This window comes from Acomys russatus, chromosome 18 (assembly GCF_903995435.1).
Source record: "Acomys russatus chromosome 18, mAcoRus1.1, whole genome shotgun sequence".
Lineage (NCBI taxonomy): Eukaryota > Metazoa > Chordata > Mammalia > Rodentia > Muridae > Acomys > Acomys russatus.
This window is the reverse complement of record NC_067154.1, coordinates 10,318,095-10,326,662: the sequence shown is the minus strand read 5'-3', so window position 1 is coordinate 10,326,662 and position 8,568 is coordinate 10,318,095. Positions and strand designations below refer to the sequence as shown.

At 40.3% G+C, this 8,568-nt stretch overlaps 1 pseudogene; it reads right to left on the bottom strand.

Annotated features, from left to right (window-relative positions):
- Positions 1 to 1,783: 1,783 nt before the first annotated feature.
- LOC127201987 (40S ribosomal protein SA-like) lies at positions 1,784 to 2,680 on the bottom strand (annotated as a pseudogene).
- Positions 2,681 to 8,568: the final 5,888 nt, after the last annotated feature.

The following is an 8,568-nucleotide window of genomic DNA, read 5'->3' as shown; positions in this document are numbered from 1 at the left end:
ATAGATGGATGAATGGATGGATTGATGAATCAATGGATGGATGAGAATAGATGATGGGTAGATGGATTCTGTAAGTGGGAAGTTTGGGTATATGCCCTGAAAAGCTTTCACACCCTCTGGATGGAAAGATAGGGAGAAAGAAAAGAATATGGCACATTGCCTGGAATGGTAATCTGGATTTTACACAGGATTAGTACCTTTTGCCTCTGGTCAATTTTATTTATTGAGGCTTCCTATTACTTAAGTCAGGCTAAATTTCTTACTGCTCTCTGAATGTGACTATGTTCTTCCCCTACTGAAAGTCCTTCACGCGGTGCATCTGTTTAAATATCCAAGTAAATGAATTCACATTAAACACAGTGGAAAATGTACATTCTCTGCCACACAGGCGCCGAGTCTGTAGTATGGGCAAGTGGCGACTTGTTCAGATATAGCATGATTCCTTCATCTCAGAGTTGTGGGTACAGCTGTTTCCCAGACTTATAAAGCCTCCTAGCTCTTCCTTACTTATGATTAAATGGACTAGTAATTGTCTTTAGTCTGTGATACAGCCTCAGCATGGATCCCTGCATGGCCCAACACTTATTTATTGGTTTCCATTCCGCAACAAATATCTCTGAAACTACAGCTCAGAATGAAAGTCAGGGTGTTACATATGACCCACATAAAGTCAGTCAGTCCTGTGGCACTTCCTATTCTATTGTGTACCACTTGATATCATGTCACTTGTGTTGATTCATGTTATGACTTTCCTTTTCCAGTGTAGGAATCCATGTGCCCATCTCTTCACATATGTAGTTTTGTTGGCTTTGATTTTATAACAACTGTATCTATTAAATGTAATTTTGGAAGCCTTTTGAAATGTATAATAATGTTTATAGTAATTTATATCTCTAGATTCATAATATGCTCTTCCTTGTAGGAATGTACCACAGTTTATTCGCTTACCTTTCTATTTTTTAAGTGGCTCAGATTTTTGTTATTGTGAACGGTGTGTATGCTTTATGTTGTAGAAGTGCAACATTTTCTCTTGGGGTGTGCTGGGGAGTAAAGTTATTGGTCGTAAGACACATGGATATTTAGCTTTAGAGATAGTTTTCCACAATGCATTTGTCAGCTTACTCCTACAACAGTGTATGGAACCTGTGTAACTTCATATTCTCTCTGGCGCTGATTTTGTTGTTTTTAGCTAATTAAGTGGGTGTTTAATGATCTTTCCTTTGGGCCTTGATTGACGTCCCCTAGATTGCTAATGATGAACTTTAAATGCAGATCAGTGACATCCTGTTCTGGAACGCCTGTTTACATCTTTCACCCATTTTTATGTCATGTACTGCTTTGCTCACTTGCCTATAGGATATATATACCCCAATCTTCTTTCCTAATCTATTTCTAGTTTATTCTGTAACTGGTTTGTTCATTCCTGTGTTAATATAACACTGCATGCATGATCAGAGTTTCATCATAATTTCTGGTGGCAAAAGAAAGCATGTGCCCTCTCCTGATAATTCTTTTTTTTTTTTTTTAATTTATTATGTATACAGTGCTCTGCCTGCATGTACACCTGCAGCCAGAAGAGGGCATCAGATCACATTACAGATGGTTGTGAACCACCATGTGGTTGCTGAGAATTGAACTCAGGACCTTTGGAAGAGCAGTCAGTGCTCTTAACCGCTGAGCCATCTCTCCATTCCCCTGATAATTCCTTCCCTCCCTCAGCTTTATTTTCCTTCCACCTTTTCCCCCCACCCCTTTGCTCAAGTGTCTGCTGAGCAGCTCAGGACTACTCAGTGGAGGCTCCATACCACTCGGTGGCCTGCACTGTGGGAGCTGCTGGCCAGTCCTCAGTGGAAGCTAGGTGCTCCAGTCCCCAGTAGGGAACTTCTGGATGGGCACGGAGGGCAACTGCACACCCTTAGACCTGTCTGCCACCTCTGTCTGGGCAGCGGTGAACTCAGGAGCTGGCGCAGTCCATTCGCCCTAGAATTCATCCTTGGTCACTACCTTCTCAGCAGCAGCCTGCTCCTTCTCCTCCTCAATCTCCTTTGGGTCTCTGTAGAAAAAAAGGTCAGGCATAACCTCCCATGGGAATTCACGGGTGATGGCACCACGCATGCAGAATACTCCCCAGGCCAGCATCCACCACATCAGACCCACTGAGTGAGCTCCCTTATTGTTGCAAGGGATGGCAGTGTCTACACAGTACAGAGGAGAATCTCTGATGCACAGAGCGATGGTGGGCAGGTTGACCTAAGAGGCCTCTGTGAGGGGCTTGTGGTCAGCCCTGGGGTCAGCCATCACTAGAAGCCATGGCTCCCTGAAGGCTGCTTGGATATCTCGTTGATGAAGGGCCCAGGTATGGGGTGTGAAGCTGCCAGCGATGGGAGTGACTCCAGTGAGTGGCAGCAGCAAACTTCAGCACAGTTCGCTGCCCAGTGTTTCTGGAGGAGATGAAGCTGATGTCAACAGGGCTCTCAATGGCAACCATAGCCTGAGCTGCAAGCAACAGCTTCCCCCAGGTCCTCTTCAGATTTATGATGTAGACGCCATCACTCTTCCTTTTGTAGGTGTGCTGCTCCATCTGGAAGTCAAAGTTTGTGCCGCCTAAGTGGGTTTCCGCAGCAAGGAATTTGAGGACATCCTCCTCCTTCATCCGTAGGACATCAAGGGCTCCGAACATTGTGTTTAAGTTTCCCTTTAAGTTATAATGGGAATCAAGAACAAGGCCTGCAGAATGGACCCGTCCCTGGGCAGGACGGAAAGGCTTCTGATAAATCTCACTCAAAAGTATTCACATTGTTTGTCTCCCTCTCCTTTTTTTCAAACATACATTTCATCATCTTAACAACCCCTCACACGCCCTTCCAACCCAATCTTGTCATGTTACCTGGGGTTGCTTTGACTCCACACTTCAGCTTGGAGCAGTACTCTCTCTGGTGAACCACTCAGGGTAAGAGGACATTCCGTGCTTTGTCTACTTTGTAGCATCTCTCATTTTGTGCAGTTACTTTAGCCTTAGTCCTTGATTACTTACACTCTCTGAGGCTGTTTTAAAAGCTACTGTCTTTTTACTTATACTTTCGAGTTTGGTCTCATTGTCAAGAAATACAAGTAACCTTTAAATAGAGATGAATATATGCAAACACGTACACGGGGCCATCTTTGTTCTAGCCAGTTGTGTCATTTGAAAGGTTTACTTTTTAACATAATCTCTAAATAATGTTAAGTTTTTGTTCCCTCTTCAGTCCTTGCAATTTCTTTTCTATGCCTCAGTACATTGGCTAAGCCAGCTTATTTAATATTGCAAGTAGTAAGATAATGTGATTGTAAAGAAAATAATTCTAGTATTTTCTAACTTAGGATGATGTTTGTTCTGGAGCTTTAAAAAATAGTAAATCATTTATCTGCTCACACGAAGTTTTATTTTTGTTCACTGAGAGACTGTAATGCGTTGGTCTTGGATCCCATTGGGTACATTTTTAATATCTACATCAGATTATTATAATTTAAAAAACTTCCCCATGTAGTGATTTGCTTAATATTTACTTATTTACTTGTGTCTCTGCGTGTGCCTGTGTGCGCTCATGCACAAACACGCTCTCTTACGTGTACAGACGACAGAGGATGAACATAAGAGTCAGTTTTCTCCTTCCACCATGTGGGATCCAGGCACTGGACTCAGGTCCTCAGGCTCAGCAGTGAGCACCTTTACCTACTGAATCATCTTTCTGGCCCTGGTTTCTTAAGTTATTAAAACCACTTGCTTTGCCATGTCAAGCCCTTACTGGTTCCACTCTAATTGTCTACAAGTACTGTTGAATTTATTTTTCAAATCTCCCATTTATGAGGGCTGTGTTTTTATTCGTAAGTGTAATAGTTCTTTCTCCAATCATGTCAAACCATGTCTGGAATGAAAATTATGCTGTTCTCACAGAATGAAAATAAGAACCATTTCTCTGCATTATGTTTTTACTGTTAGAACGGGTCTTTCTACATGTGTTTCCTGATCCTATAAAATTTCCTGGGTCAGCACTTTTAGTGTGGGTAATTTCTTTTTAAATTGTCTAAATGTCTTTAATGTTTTTTTTTCCAGATGTTTATTTCTTTTTAAGTTAGTCGTAGTTAGGTAAACTTTTCTATGAATTTACCCATTTTATATAAGTTTAAAAATATTAATATTTCAGTGCTGACATTACATTTTGTAACTTATAATATTATTTATTTAAGGCTTTTTTATTTTCTTGTAAAGTTTTACCTCCCCTACAAATCCCATTTTTAGTATCAAAGGATAGACTTTTACCTTTATTGATTACCTTTGCTTATTCATTTTTTGTTTGCTTTGTGGGGGGGGGAGTGAATGGGCATCTCCATTAGTGTCTGTTCTTCAGTTAACCATGGAATTCTACTTTCTTCGAGTTTACTTTGTTGTTCATTATTATAACTTCTGAAGATGGACATTAATTTTTCATCTTTCTTCATATCTGATGAAATTAATCAAAGCTATAAAGTATTCCCCCCGCCCTCATTCTCTCCTTATAAAATAAAACATTTCATTGGGGCTGGCTTACGGTTTCAGACGTTTCGTCCATTATCCTCATAATGGGAATCATGGCGGCGCGCAGGCAGATGTGGCGCTGGAGAAGGTTATAAAGCCCTCTTGAGGCACCGCTCTCAATGGATCCCTCATTAGTTGTTAGCTAACCATATCAGACCCCTTTCCAAGGCTCAGGGCAGATCTCACTTCTGTCTTCCTATGCAATCCTAGCTCACAGGCTCAGCTCCAGCTTTATAATTCCACCCCGTGATGAAACGGAATAAACCCAGCTTCCGAAGTCACAGAGGTTCAAGGTTCAATGCTAACAAAACTGTGGGGAGGCGGACAGTGGTGGCTTGAATAAGACATCCCTCATTTTCTCGGGTGCTGTTTGGAGAGGCTGATGTGTCGCCTTGGAGGGCAAGCTTTGAGATTACAAAAGCCATGTACCATTCCCAGGTCTCTTTCCCTGCTTCTGGTTCAACTCTCAGCTTGCTGTTTCTGCCACCAGGGCTGCCTCATGCTGTGCTCACCGGCTATAATGGTGATAGACTCTTACGCTTTGGGACTGTAAGCTCAAATAAAACCTTCCTTCTAGAACCTTTAGCATGGTGGTTTATCACAACAATAGAAAACTAACTCAAGTATCCCAGGCTGGTCTAGAAATTAGGGAGGGATGACCTTGAACAACTCCTCCTCTCTCAGGCTCCCAACAGGCTCCTAAGTTAGGATTATAAGCATGTTCACCATGCCAGGCTAAGGCTGGAACTCTCTTTAAGCTTCTGAACTTCTCTAAAAAGACAATACATTTTTGTTTTCACTCTGAGGTTCCCGTGGGACTTCATGACAAACAAGGAAGAAAAAATAACCTATTTCAATATGAATAGAGAACAGAATGCAGTCTAAAGGATCAGTTTAAAAACTGTGACTTCCCCTATAGTCATGTTATTTCTCAATGGAGCCCTGACCTAAATCTTCCATGTACCCTTCCCTTAAAGTTTGTTTACTTAGACTCAGTATGTTTCTTCTTCAGCTTATTCCTAAGTGTTGTATACTGTGGTACTATTTTAGATAAAGTATGTTTTTAATAAAAAATATTTCGTTTCTCTGCTAATTTAGAAAGAAATATGCGTATTTCAGAGAAAAATCTAAAAGTGATGATACATTAGAGATAAATGCCCTTAATCTAGAGAGAGAATCTGTGGTGTTCCGTGAGCTTCTTTGTAGAATATTCTAGAAATACCTTTTGTTGTGAGCTCATGTGTCTGAATGCTTGATCCACAGCTTAGCTCTCTTTTGGGTGAGGGTGATCTTTGAGACACGTGGTATTGCTGGGTGGGTGTAAACTTCCAGGGCAGGGCCTTTGAGGGCTATATCGCAGCCTCTCTCCAAGCCTGAGCTTGCTGTTTCTTGACCCTTGCATGTGTGAAGAGACCCCTCTACTTCCACCTTCCTCTATGTTTTCCCTTCCATGATGGACTGAGAGTCTCCAAAACTGTGAGGCAAAATAAACCCTTCTGCACTAAGCTACTTGGTCGGGGATTTTATTATGGTGGTAAGAACAGACGGCACATTTCCCCTGTGCATGTGGACAGATACTGTTAATCCTCATCAGAATGGTTTTTTTTTTTTAGTAGGAAAAAAATATAGTTCTATTAGTTTCATTTGCGCTATATAACCAATATTTTCCTATGACAAAAAGTGTTCAATTAAACTATTGTTCTTAAAAGACTAAAGACTAGTGGGCTGGGAATGTATCTTATGGATCTTAGGGATCCGAAGAAATAGGATCCTAAGAAGGGAAAGGAGGAGGGGAGGAGAGGGGATGGGAGGGAAGGGAAAGGAGGGGGAGGGGAGGGGAGGGGAGGGAACGGAAAGGAAGGGGAGAGAAGGGGAGGGGAGGGGAGGGGAGGGAAAGGAAAGAAGGGACAGAAAATCTTAGAGATGCCTGCTTAATATGTAGAATGCCCTGGGTCACAATACCACCAAAAAATAAACAAATAAGAAAAGAAAGAAAAAACTATATTTTATCACATTGTAATTTTTCATGTTTTATTATTATAAAGAACATTTCTGCTAATAATTTTGTAATGACTAGTGAGACAGCTTAGCAGTTTCTCTTCCAGAGGACCCAGGCTTTATTCCCAGAACCCTCATGGAAGCTCACAATTGTCTGAAACCTCAGTTATAGGTGATCTGACACCTTCACACAGAAATACCTGCACATAAAACACCAATGCACACTAAGGCAGCAAATACATAAGTCTGTAATGAAAACCATTGTACACACATAATTTCCTAACAAAAATCTCTAGAAATTGAGTGTTGTTGTTGTTGTTGTTGGGCATACTAAACATTTAATAGATTCAATAGATTGCTATGCTAAGTTGCCATTACTAGATTGGCGTTTTGCTCTACAGGAAGCTGAGCCAAATACTTTGGCCAGAAAATAATCACTATCCTGTGTTGTGTCAGCTATTGGCATTGCCCTTAAGGGGAAAAAAAATAACCAGCCCTTAGGACATAGCTATGCTGTGTTAATCAGAAAGTATCAATTATATTTGTAATCATTTGTTTATCATTTATATTCCATTTTCATGAACCACTCTTTCCTGTCTTTTAAAATTGGGTTCTTTTTCTGTGTCATTCATTGATGTTTCTTTCAAGTTTACTAATCCTATGTTGATCATCTATCTATATTGAAACAAATGTCTAATCACTTATAAGTTGTTTTATTTTGTCAGTCAGAAATTTTAGACCTTTAAAGTCCCAATCTAGTAACTTCCCTTTATGTATTTTGTACTATTTGGTGTCCTTAAAACATGTTCCCAATTACAACACTGAATTAACACATGTGTGAATTTTTTAATTTTTCAAGTTAAAATTTATTTTTCATAAATGGTACAGAAAAATCCAAATTGGTTTCATAATCACCTCCATGCTACTGATTGAATAATATAGGTTTTTCTCACTGATTTGAAATCCTATGACTGAACTCTTGATTGAACAAGGAAAACAACACACTGAGTTTATCTTAGCCAGCCTCCTCTGAGAGTCTAATTAAAGTAATAGTAAACACATTAAAAATGACGTGGAAGCCAATTGGTGGTAGTGCACGCCTTTAATTCCAACACTAGGGAGGCAGAGGCAGGCAGATCTCTCAGTACAAGCACAGCCTAGTCTACACAGTGGGTTCTAGGACAGCCAGCCCTACACAGAGAAACCCTACCTCAAAACAAACGAAAAAGCACCACCACCACCACCAGCAGCAGTAACAATGAAAAAGCAGTGTGGAAGAGACATTAATAAACAGAAAAAAAAATGTTGCTCAGAGGAAGCTGAGACAAGGTAGAAAACAGAAGAGAATGTCAAAACATAACAATGCAAGTGTTTTTCAAAAGAAAAAGGTGAGGTAGTTTATCATAATCATAGGGTGGGATACAATAAATGTGTGTGTTTGCAGATTAAAACACAATTCTTAGAAATTAAAACAGAAGAAATAAATAATGTTGCCTAAACATTAGAAATACAACATTAGGAAAATCTCTCTGAAAGAAAACAATTGACGGGCAGAAAATAGTCTCAAGCTTTTTTGAGGTAAGGTTACTTGCAACTGGGAATTTCATACTTATTCATGGTTATTTATTTGTGAAAATAGAGGAAGTACATTTTTTTTTAGAAGAGTCGTGTTTTTTTGACATCATTTCAGGAAGCCACTTGGGTCCCAGTACCAGGGGAGAAGATAAATAACAAACTGAAGAGGGCTTGAAGAGATTTGTCCAAAACTGCATCTGGGAAAAATATCTAGGAAGAAAGCTTTCCAGACAGAAGGAAGAAGCAACAAAATATCGCAAAATATCATGCTATTTCTAAAGGTTATTAAAGAAAATGGAGGACAGGACGTTGGGAGAAAGGGATAGAAGGTGCAACTGGGAGGGGCTAGCTAAGGAGGGGGGAGGGGAGAAGAGAGATGAAGGAGATAGAAGGAGGATCTGGGAGGAGCTAGCTAAAGGTGGGGGGGTTGAGAAGAGAGA